The sequence below is a fragment of the Hyla sarda genome, chromosome 4 (assembly GCF_029499605.1).
Source record: "Hyla sarda isolate aHylSar1 chromosome 4, aHylSar1.hap1, whole genome shotgun sequence".
NCBI classification, from domain to species: Eukaryota; Metazoa; Chordata; class Amphibia; order Anura; family Hylidae; genus Hyla; species Hyla sarda.
The window spans coordinates 414,245,236-414,258,679 of NC_079192.1; positions in this window are offsets into that span (position 1 = coordinate 414,245,236).

Here is a 13,444-nt window from a genome sequence, read left to right on the forward strand (position 1 = left end):
GAGGCACCCTGGGTTGGGAAACATTGACCTATACTATATATTACGACATTGTCCAACATGCTGGGTTTTGTAGCTTCTGTCTGGTGTAGCTGCTGAGGCACAGGCTGTATCAGGGCATGCTGGGAGTTGTAGTTTTGCAACAGGTGGAGGCCCTTCGTGTTGGGAAACACTGACCTATACTACATACTAACATATAGTACAACATGCTAAGAGTTGTAGTTTCCATTTGGGGCAGCTGCTGAGCCACAGGCTGTATTAAGACATGCTGGGAGTTGTAGTTAGTAACTAACTGCAACTCCCAAATTTAATTAAAAAAAAGAAACTAACCAAAAAAAACATCAAAATGTCACATCAAAACAAAAATGGTCCTGTTAAAAATTACAGATCGAGGTGCAAAAAATGACCCTCATACAGGTACAAGGAGAAATAAAAAAGTTAGAGGGGACAGAATAGGAAAAATTTCCCCTGCATATATGTGTATCCTGTGATGTCACACATATATAATTAATTATGCAAATTACCGTATTTTTCGCCCTATAGGACGCACCAGCATACAAGACGCTCCCAATTTTAAAGGTGCAAAATCTAGAAAAAAAAGATTCTGCACCCAACAGTGATCTTCAACCTGCGGATCTCCAGATGTTGCAAAACTACAACTCCCAGCATGCCCGGACAGCCAACGGCTGTCCGGGCATGCTGGGAGTTGTAGTTTTGCAACATCTGGAGGTCCGCAGGTTGAAGACCACTGGATAGGAGGTAGTACTCACGTGTCCCCGCCGCTCCAGACCCGTCACCGCTGCCCTGGATGTCGCTCCATCAATGTCGCCGCGTCCCCGGGTTGTCCCCGACGCTCCGGACGTCTTCTTCCCCGGGATCCTCGCTCTCCGTTGCCGTCATCACGTCGCTACGCACGGCGCTCTTATTGGATGACGGGACGGCGTGCGCGACGACGTGATGACGACGAAGGAGAGCGCCGGCCATGCAGGGGATCCCGGCACGGAGCAGACACCGAGGAGGCAGGTAAGGTCCCTCCCGGTGTCCTGTCCTGTAAGCTGTTCGGGACGCCGCGATTTCACCGCGGCGGTCCCGAACAGCCCGTTTTTCGCTTCAGACGCAGCGGTCAGCTTTGATCGCCGCGTCTGAAGGGTTAATACAGGGCATCACCGCGATCGGCGATATCCTGTATTAGCCGCGGGTGCCGACCGTTGATGGCCACCGGGACCGACCCGATAAGTGTGTATTCGCCGTATAAGACGCACCGTACACTTTTGGGGAAGAAAAAGTGCGTCTTATACGGCGAAAAATACGGTAGCATGGCTGGTATTTTTTTTTGCAAGAAAGGTGGCGACCCTACTCCGCAGACACATTCCAGGCCGCCCCTATTTCCTATGTTGTAAATGATAGCGGATCTGACATCACTTTGTCGCCGCCGCTGATACGGTCGTGTATTCGGCTACATCACTAGCCCCGTCACACTAAGTGGAGCTTTATCTTGAATTGCACAGTTTTGTTTCTCAGATAATTTCCCTTTTTGTGACAGGTAAACAATAATGTGATATATACCCGGCTGTGTTCCTATGGTAACATTTACTGTCATTACAGGCAAGACTAAGGATCGGGGAACAAACACTATATAAATCAGAGCTAATTCATGCAAACAGCATATAAAACACGCCATTGCCTCCGCCGCCGTCACCTGACTTTGTGGAGCCTGACAAATCAGCCTCAAATAATTACCCGGCTCGCCACAATCTGCGGCGAATAACAATAAAAATAATAAGGAAGCCAGTCTGGCAACAGGAGAGCTGGAGCACAGAAGAGACTTTTATTTTATTTTTTACTTTTTATTTTGTCAGGGTGGGGGGTGGGGGGCTTCACACACTTATATTTGATTATCTAGAGAAGGTTTATAACAGAGAAACTCATGAAACCCCACGCGAAATAGAGGTGGCGTTAATAGCTGCAGCACGGAGCGTCCATTCTAACGCCACATTAAATAGCGGATCCAAAATGGAGGAAAGGAACATGTCAACCCTCCTGGTGTAATGAACTCACTGTGCCACTGCACTGTTCTGCCTGTGGGGGGAGCAGTGATCCTTTTTGTTATGATGCAATGCTCTATTCTGCCTGTTGGTGGAGCGTTGCTCCCTTCTGTTTGGACGCAGTACACTGTTCTGCCTCTAGAGGCTCAGATAGATAGGAGATATATGTAATAGATAGATATGAGATAGATATGAGATAGATAGATAGATAGATAGATATGAGATGGATAGATATGAGATAGATAGATATGAGATAGATAGATATGAGATAGATAGATAGATATGAGATAGATAGATATGAGATGGATAGATATGAGATAGATAAATAGATAGATATGAGATAGATAGATATGAGATAGATAGATATGAGATAGATAGATATGAGGTAGATAGATAGATATGAGATAGATATGAGATAGATAGATATGAGATAGATAGATATGAGGTAGATAGATAGATATGAGATATATAGATATATGAGATAGATATGAGATAGATAGATAGATAGATAGATAGATAGATAGGAGATAGATATGAGATAGATAGATAAGAGGTAGATAGATAGATATGAGATAGATATGAGATAGACAGATAGCTAGATATGAGATAGACAGATAGATATAGATATGAGATAGATAGATATGAGATAGATAGACAGATATGAGATAGATAGATATGAGATAGATAGATATGAGGTAGATAGATAGATATGAGATAGATATGAGATAGATAGATATGAGATAGATAGATATGAGGTAGATAGATAGATATGAGATATATAGATATATGAGATAGATATGAGATAGATAGATAGATAGATAGATAGATAGGAGATAGATATGAGATAGATAGATAAGAGGTAGATAGATAGATATGAGATAGATATGAGATAGACAGATAGATATAGATATGAGATAGATAGATATGAAATAGATAGATAGATGATAGATAGATATGAGATAGAAAGATAGATATGAGATAGATAGATAGATAGATAGATAGATAGATAGGAGATAAATAGATGGGAGATAGATATGAGATAGATAGATAGATAGATAGATAGATATGAAATAGATAGATGTAAAAACAGGTAAAGAGAAGGAACAGTCAGAGGACATCTGAAGGGCTTACAGTACATGTGATTTTAGAGAACGTTTCTTTTATCGCCAGGACCGGGAGGGATTGGAGCTGTTCCTACCTGTACACAAATATTTTATTGGCTCGGCTTCTGTGGCTTTAGGGAGTCAAACTGTGTATTTCATTGATGTGTAATTTTCTCCATTCACTTTTAGCTTCTTTGCTAAAAGGGCGACCCACGCTAAAAGCACTGTGCCCCGTGAGAGGCCTGTGCACAGGAAAGGGTTACCTAGGCCGGTCTGAATACAGCTATTTATAGTCAGCTGTTGTGTCTGGGTGACTGCCTAGGACGGCATCTGCCTCTCACTGCAGCTCCTGGGCGGACAGGTAACATGGAATAATAGAAGAAAGGGTTCATACCAAGGAAATTATACAAAAAGATGGCTGATCATTAATCCTCTTTATAATACATAACATTAATATTACATCTACAGGGGATGCAAGGCATCTCATATGTTATAGGTACAAGTTATAAGGTAACTACTGTGACATTATACCTACATGTACTAGAATATAATTCCCATAATACTGTCCTCTATGTACAAGAATATAACTACTATAATACTGTCGCCTATATACAAGCATATAACTACTATAATACTGTTCCTATATACAAGAATATAACTACTATAATACTGCTCCTATATACAAGAATATACCTACTATAATACTGCCGCCTATATACAAGAATATAACTACTATAATACTGCTCCTACATACAAGAATATAACTACTATAATACTGCCTCCTATATACAAGAATATAACTACTATAATACTGTTCCTATATTCAAGAATATAACTACTATAATACTGCTCCTATATGCAAGAATATAACTACTATAATACTGCCTCCTATATACAAGAATATAACTACTATAATACTGCTCCTATATACAAGAATATAACTACTATAATACTGCCCCCTATATACAAGAATATAACTACTATAATACTGCTCCTATATACAAGAATATAACTACTATAATACCGCCTCCTATATACAAGAATATAACTACTATAATACTGCTCCTATATACAAGAATATGACTACTATAATACTCCCTCCTATATACAAGAATATAACTACTATAATACTGCTCCTATATACAAGAATATAACTACTATAATACTGCTTCTATATACAATAATATAACTACTATAATACTGCTCCTATATACAAGAATATATCTACTATAATACTGGTCCTATATACAAGAATATAACTACTATAATACTGCTCATATATATACAAGAATATATCTACTATAATACTGCCTCCTATATACAAGAATATAACTACTATAATACTGCTCCTATATACAAGAATATAACTACTATAATACTACTCCTATATACAAGAATATAACTACTGCAATACTGCTCTTATATACAAGAATATGACTACTATAATACTGCTCCTATATACAAGAATATAACTGCTATAATACTGCCTCCTATATACAAGAATATAACTACTATAATACTGCCTCCTATATGCAAGAATATAACTACTATAATACTGTCTCCTATAAACAAGAATATAACTACTATAATACTGCCTCCTATATACAAGAATATAACTACTACAATATTGCTCCTATATACAAGAATATAACTACTATAATACTGCTCCTATAAGAATATATCTACTATAATACTGCCTCCTATATACAAGAATATAACTACTATAATACTGCCTCCTATATACAAGAATATAACTACTATAATACTGTTCCTATATTCAAGAATATAACTACTATAATACTGCTCCTATATGCAAGAATATAACTACTATAATACTGCTCCTATATACAAGAATATAACTACTATAATACTGCTCCTATATACAAGAATATTACTACTATAATACTGCTCCCATATACAAGAATATAACTACTATAATACTGCTCCTATATACAAGAATATAACTACTATAATACTGCTCCTATATACAAGAATATAACTACTATAATACTGCCTCCTATATACAAGAATATAACTACTATAATACTGCTCCTATATACAAGAATATAACTACTATAATACTGCCTCCTATATACAAGAATATACCTACTATAATACTGCTCCTATATACATGAATATATATACTATAATACTGCTCCTATATACAAGAATATAACTACTATAATACTGCCTCCTATATACAAGAATATAACTACTATATTACTACTTCTATATACAAGAATATACCTACTATAATACTTCCCCTATATACATGAATATATCTACTATAATACTGCTCCTATATACAAGAATATAACTATAATACTGCCTCCTATATACAAGAATATAACTACTATAATGCTGCTCCTATATACAAGAATATAACTACTATAATACTGCTCCTATATACAAGAATATAACTACTATAATACTGCTCCTATATACAAGAATATAACTACTATAATACTGCTCCTATATACAAGAATATAACTACTATAATACTGCTCCTATATACAAGAATATAACTACTATAATACTGCCTCCTATATACAAGAATATAACTACTATAATACTGCTCCTATATACAAGAATATAACTACTATAATACTGCTCCTATATACAAGAATATAACTACTATAATACTGCTCCTATATGCAAGAATATAACTACTATAATACTGCTCCTATATACAAAAATATAACTACTATAATACTGCTCCTATATACAAGAATATAACTTCTATAATACTGCTCCTATATACAAGAATATAACTACTATAATACTGCTCCTATATACAAGAATATAACTTCTATAATACTGCTCCTATATACAAGAATATAACTACTATAATACTGCTCCTATATACAAGAATATATCTACTATAATACTGCTCCTATATACAAGAATATAACTTCTATAATACTGCTCCTATATACAAGAATATAACTACTATAATACTGCTCCTATATACAAGAATATAACTACTATAATACTGCTCCTATATACAAGAATATAACTACTATAATACTGCTCCTATATATAAGAATATAACTACTATAATACTGCTCCTATATACAAGAATATAACTACTATAATACTGCTCCTATATACAAGAATATAACTTCTATAATACTGCTCCTATATACAAGAATATAACTACTATAATACTGCTCCTATATACAAGAATATACTACTATAATACTGCTCCTATATACAAGAATATAACTACTATAATACTGCTCCTATATACAAGAATATAACTACTATAATACCGCTGGCTACTTGCTGTTTTCTACATTGCATTGGAGATTTGCTGTGCGGATGGGTCGTGAGAGCAGACTTCCCTTGCTTGCTAGATTTGTAAATTACTTCTATTTAAAAATCTTAATCCTTCCAGTACTTATCAGCTGCTGTATATTACAGATAGTTTTTCTTTACTTTTTGATTTTTTTTTCTGTCTCACCACACTGCTCTCTGCCGACAGCTCTGTTTGTTTCAGGAACTGTCTGGTGCTGGAGAGGTTTGCTATGGGGATTTGCTCCTACTCTGGACAGTTCCTGACACGGACAGAGGTGTCAGCAGAGAGCACTGTGGTCAGACAGAAAAGAAATTCAAAAGGAAAATAACTTCCTCTGGAGCATACAGCAGCTGATAAGTTCTGGAAGGATTAAGATTTTTAAATAGAAGTAATTTACAAATCTGTTTTAACTTTCTGGCACCAGATGATTAGAGAAAAAAGTGTTTTCCACCGGAGTACCCCTTTAACTACAATAATGGATCGATCCAATGACCTGTTCCAGTTGTCTCTTGATTAACTGCGGACCGAACCAATGCCCACTCATTACCTACAATGGACTGATCCAATGAACTGTCCCATTTGTCTCATAGCTAACTGTGGACTGAACCAATGCCCACTCATTACCTTCAATGGACTGATCCAATGAACTGTCCCATTTGTCTCATAGCTAACTGTGGGCTGAACCAATGCAGAGTCACTTTGTATAATAATGGATCAATCCAACACATCATCACATAAGCTTATATCGTCCCCTTCTGCTTGATCAATTTCAGCCAAATTAAATAGGGTTGTGTATTCACCCCTAATATCTTATTATGTTACATTTGAGACAAATCTATCAAGGGGCTTCCGAATTATAAGAAAACATACACAGAGTAATCCATGATATATAGTAGACGTCAGTATGTTTGGTCACTTATGTTCTTATGTTTCCTATGTTCTGTCAGATTCTCTGCATTTACTTAGTGACCCCTAGTGGTCATAGAGGGATCAACGCTGTTCCCAAACAAAACTGCTGCAAAATACTTCCTCCATGATTGTGATATATTGGTTTCCATTCCTGTTTCTGATCTCTTTATATTTTACTTGTATTGTACAGTATACACCATATGGTATATTACATCAATACACAAATCTACACCTCACACTGTGACGGTCACATTCCAGGTCCGTCCCCCCATATACAATGAATGATCTGCAGTCAACAAGTAACACCCCAACACAAAACTTTAAATTGGGCCCCCCTATACCGTAACAAGCTTCAGGATTCTTTTGGTTTTCCTAATGCACTGGCCTTTAGCACACAGACAGTGATGTCACAGTACAAGAATAATGCACACAGTGATGTCACAGAACAGGAATAATGCACACAGTGATGTCACAGTACAAGAATAATGCACACAGTGATGTCACAGAACAGGAATAATGCACACAGTGATGTCACAGTACAAGAATAATGCACACAGTGATGTCACAGTACAAGAATAATGCACTCAGTGATGTTACAGTACAGGAATAAAGCACACAGTGGTGTCACAGTACAGGGATAATACACAGTGATGTCACATTACGGGAATAAAGCACACAGTGATGTCAACAGAGGATTCAAGACAAAACAATCTTGTCAAATGTTATAGGTACACGTTATAAGGTAACTACTATGATATTACAATCCTATTTACTAGAATGTAACTTTCATAATACTTCCCCCACAAATTTAGAATATAACTACTATAATATTTCCCTCCTATGTATGTACAGGAATATAACTACTATAATACTGCTCCTATATACAAGAATATAACTACTATAATACTGCTCCTATATACAAGAATATAACTACTATAATACTGCTCCTATATACAAGAATATAACTACTATAATACTGCTCCTATATACAAGAATATAACTACTATAATACTGCTCCTATATACAAGAATATATAACTACTATAATACTGCTCCTATATACAAGAATATAACTACTATATTCTATGACAAAGGCCTTGTGGTAAGGCCGAAACGCGTCACTGTACCTTGTGTTCCTGTATGACCATCTGGTGAAATAAATATCATCCTCTGAGTTATCGGACGCTGGACTCTTCTTTCTTCTTGCTGTTCTATGAATATAACTACTATAATACTGCTCCTATATACAAGAATATAACTACTATTATACTGCTCCCTATATATACACAAGAATATAACTACTATAATACTGCTCCTAAATACAAGAATATAACTACTATAATACTTCTTCTATATACAAGAATATAACTACTATAATACTGCCTCCTATATACAAGAATATAACTACTAAAATACTGCTTCTATATACAAGAATATAACTACTATAATACTGGTCCTATATACAAGAATATAACTACTATATTATTGCTCCTATGTACATGAATATAACTACTATAATACTGGTCCTATATACAAGAATATAACTACTATAATACTGCTCCTATATACAAGAATGTAACTACGATTATACTGCTCCTTATATACAAGAATATAACTACTATAATACTGCTCCTATATACAAGAATATAACTACTATAATACTGCTCCTATATACTAGAATATAACTACTATAATACTTCTCCTATATACAAGAATATAACTACTATAATACTGCTCCTATATACAAGAATATAACTACTATAATACTGTCTCCTATATACAAGAATATAACTACTATAATACCGCTCCCTATATACAAGAATATAACTACTATAATACCGCTCCCTATATAGAAGAATATAACTACTATAATACTGCTCCTATATACAAGAATATAACTACTATAATACTGCTCCTATATACAAGAATATAACTACTATTATACTGCTCCTTATATACAAGAATATAACTACTATAATACTGCTCCTATATACAAGAATATAACTACTATAATACCGCTCCTATATACTAGAATATAACTACTATAATACTTCTCCTATATACAAGAATATAACTACTATAATACTGCTCCTATATACAAGAATATAACTACTATAATACTGTCTCCTATATTCAAGAATATAACTACTATAATACCGCTCCCTATATACAAGAATATAACTACTATAATACCGCTCCCTATATAGAAGAATATAACTACTATAATACTGCTCCTATATACAAGAATATAACTACTATAATACTGCTACTATATACAAGAATATAGCTACTACAATACTGCTCCTATATACAAGAATATAACTACTATAATACTGCTCCTATATACAAGAATATAACTACTATAATACTGCTCCTATGTACAAGAATATAACTACTATAATACTGCCTCCTATATACAAGAATATAACTACTATAATACTGCCTCCTATATACAAGAATATAATTACTATAATACTGCTCCTATATACAAGAATATAACTACTATAATACTGCTCCTATATAAAAGAATATACCGTAACTACTATAATACTGCTCCTATATACAAGAATATAACTACTATAATACTGCTTCTATATACAAGAATATAACTACTATAATACTGCTACTATATACAAGAATATAACTACTATAATACTGCTCCTATATACAAGAATATAATTACTATAATACTGCCTTCTATGTACAAGAATATAACTACTACAATACTGCCTCCTATATACAAAAATATAACTACTATAATACTGCCTCCTATGTACAAGAATATAACTACTATAATACTGCTCCTATGTACAAGAATATAACTACTATAATACTGCTCCTATAAACAAGAATATAACTACTATAATACTGCTTCTATATACAAGAATATAACTACTATAATACTGCTCCTATATATACAAGAATATAACTACTATAATACTACTCCTATATACAAGAATATAACTACTATAATACTGCTCCTATATACAAGAATATAACTACTATAATACTGCTCCTATATAAAAGAATATACCGTAACTACTATAATACTGCTTCTATATACAAGAATATAACTACTATAATACTGCTCCTATATACAAGAATATAGCTACTATAATACTGCTACTATATACAAGAATATAGCTACTACAATACTGCTCCTATATAGAAGAATATAATTACTATAATACTGCCTCCTATGTACAAGAATATAACTACTACAATACTGCCTCCTATATACAAAAATATAACTACTATAATACTGCCTCCTAGCTGAGAGGTTGTGTCTGTGTTGCTCTCCTGATGTCTGGAGAAAGCCCAGGGAGGGGCCACCCTGGGCGGGGAAGCTCCCCAAGCAAGGCCCAGGCTTCAAGGCCTATTCTGGGAATTAATCCCCAGACACCTCAAACCCTGAATGAACATCCAAAAGTTGATTTGGAAGATGGAAATGTCCAGAATGTCAGCAGTCTCAGTGCAGTAAGAAGCACAGATGAGAAGAAAGTTGTGGAAGTGAAGAAAGAAACTTCATCAAGTAAGGTAATGGCTGCAGGTGTGCAATCCACCCCTCCTGCAGTCAGACAGAGGAGAACATCCCTGGAGAAGCAGACCATGCAGGAGAATCTGCAGCAGCCTGTCCTGATACGGTTTGACCGCACACGATACGGGAGCGGGAGCAGCGCAAAAGTTACAAGCACGCCAGATGAGACCAGAGGGAATACACCAGGAAGGCTTCAGGGGGCCACAAGTGCGGTCACTGGAAAAAAACAGGGGCCCAGTCCCCAGTCTGGCGATTGTGACCCTGCAGCAGTGACCACAGCACCGAGTCAGATGCCCCCTCAGAAGCAGAGTCCTGTGAGTACCCCACCAGCACGGCCCCCTAATACTCAGCGGGCGCCTGAACTGTGTTTGGCCGAGCAGATCCCAGCTCTGGTAAAGAGACTTGAGACTTTAAAAAAGACAAAGTTACAGCTGCAGAAACAGATAGACTGTATATACAAGCTAAAGGCAGCAAACCCCAATAACCAGGCTGTACATGATAAGAAGCTGTGCAGCTCGCTGACACTGTGCAGGACATGGAGGACGTATTGGACCAGATGGGACCAGTCGCTGAGACCTTCAGAAATCAGCAGCGATTTGAGGGATATAAGGAAAGACCAGCGCCAAAGTCATCTACATCTACTGCTGCACCCAAGTCTTCAGCTTCACCAGGGGACACCCAGCAGTCCTGTGCAAGACAAGAGGACATCCAGCAGTCCTGTACAAAACCACTCCTCAGACCAGCCAGCTTCCCTTTTGAGAAAGGAAATTTGTACAGGCAAGCGGGAGAAAGTGTCCAGCAACATCAGAGACCTGCAGAGACTCCTCCAGAGGTACCACAAGTCCCAGCAGTCAGCACGGTGAAGCAGGACTATGGACACATACCTGAAGGTAACTCTGTAACAGTAGTGCAGTCACTACAAGCCCCTGGGGGCAGTAGAGAGCAACAGGACTGTGGACTCTTACCTGAAGGCAGCAGTGCAGCAGAGAGTTCACAGGACATGGCTCTGCAGGGCTTGCTGGGCTCTGTAGTGCAGAATCATACTGCCAGTGACTTCACTGATATGACTGTATGTGATTTATCTGATAATGTGTCTGCAGAGGGGGGTGCTTCACAGTCTGTGTGGGATCTGGGGTCATCTCTGGGGTCAGGTCCACCATTAGTTCAGCCTTCAGAGGCTTGTGACCCCCAGAGTATAGAGGTTGATGGTGGGGAGGGGGCTGTACAGTCTGATGCACAACACTTCCCCCCTTTAGTCACACAAGTATCAGAACCCCCTAGTACGGCTGGTCAGCAGCCACCACAGCGCCCCCAAGTACAGCAGGAGGGTAGAAGTAGTGGCGCCTCCTCTGGTAATGCCTGGAGTCGTGGATCACCATTCATGTCCAATGTAAACTACACGGGTCAGGCTTTCAAGAGGAGGAACGTGGTCAGGTTCAGACATAGAGGGGCCAAGGAGGAGCTGCCTGACAGGAGGTTTGTGGTCCGTGAACTTCTGTGCCACCAAATGGGCTTCCTGCCATCTAACATCCTGGCAGTGATAAACCTTCCTGACAGGCAGGGCTATGACGTCAGCTTCAAACTCATGTCTGACCTGGATCGCTTCTGGGCCCATGTCACCCGGGTGAGAGATGCTGATGGCTGGAATAAGTTCAGCTTTGTCCCCATCTCCAGACCGGACACAGCGAATGTCACCATTATATTCTGGAACGAGTCTGTCCCCCCCCAGGATATTGTTGTGTGGTTAAAAAGACACTGTGACCTAATGTCAGACCTGACTAAGACCAGGGATGAGGACGGCATATGGACGGGCGGGTGGAAGGTCCTGGTAAAGTTACGGCAGATTAATAACATTACCCAACATCTGCCCAATTCATTTTTCATTGGTCGGGAGAAAGGGGTTTGTTTCTATGCAGGTCAGCCCAGAAAATGCTTCAAGTGTGGGAAGACCGGTCATATCGCGAGTGTCTGCACCCTGGTAAAATGTAATTTATGTGGGGAGATCGGCCATGTCAGCGCCACCTGCAAGAATATCCGCTGCAACCTCTGTGGTAAGACCGGTCACTCCCACAGGGACTGTCCTGACGCCTGGCATAATATCTGTAAGGACTTCCCTGATGAGGACCTGCTGGAGGGGGTAGAGGACCTGGAGGAGGAAACATTGGTGTCAGGGTCAGCAGTGACACAGCCCGAGCCTCAGCATAACATGGGTGACACTAGGGGTGACGATATGGGTGACAATATTGGTGACACTAGCGGTGACAATATGGGTGACAATATTGGTGACACAGTGCCCGACCAGTCCCAGCCAGGAGCCACTGAGGGGAACAGGGAGGTCACTGAGAGGGTTGTGGCCATGTCTTCTTCTGCCCCAGCATCAATAAATCCGCAGAAGAGACGGAAAAAAGATAAAACCAGTCGTAAGCCTGAGGAGGGATGGACCACTGTCCAAAAACCCTCCAAAAAGAAAGTAGACCCCGAGTCAGGTGTCATGTCCATCACAAATAGGTACAGTGTCCTATCAGAGTCAGACGTTGAGGAAGAGATGGAGAGGG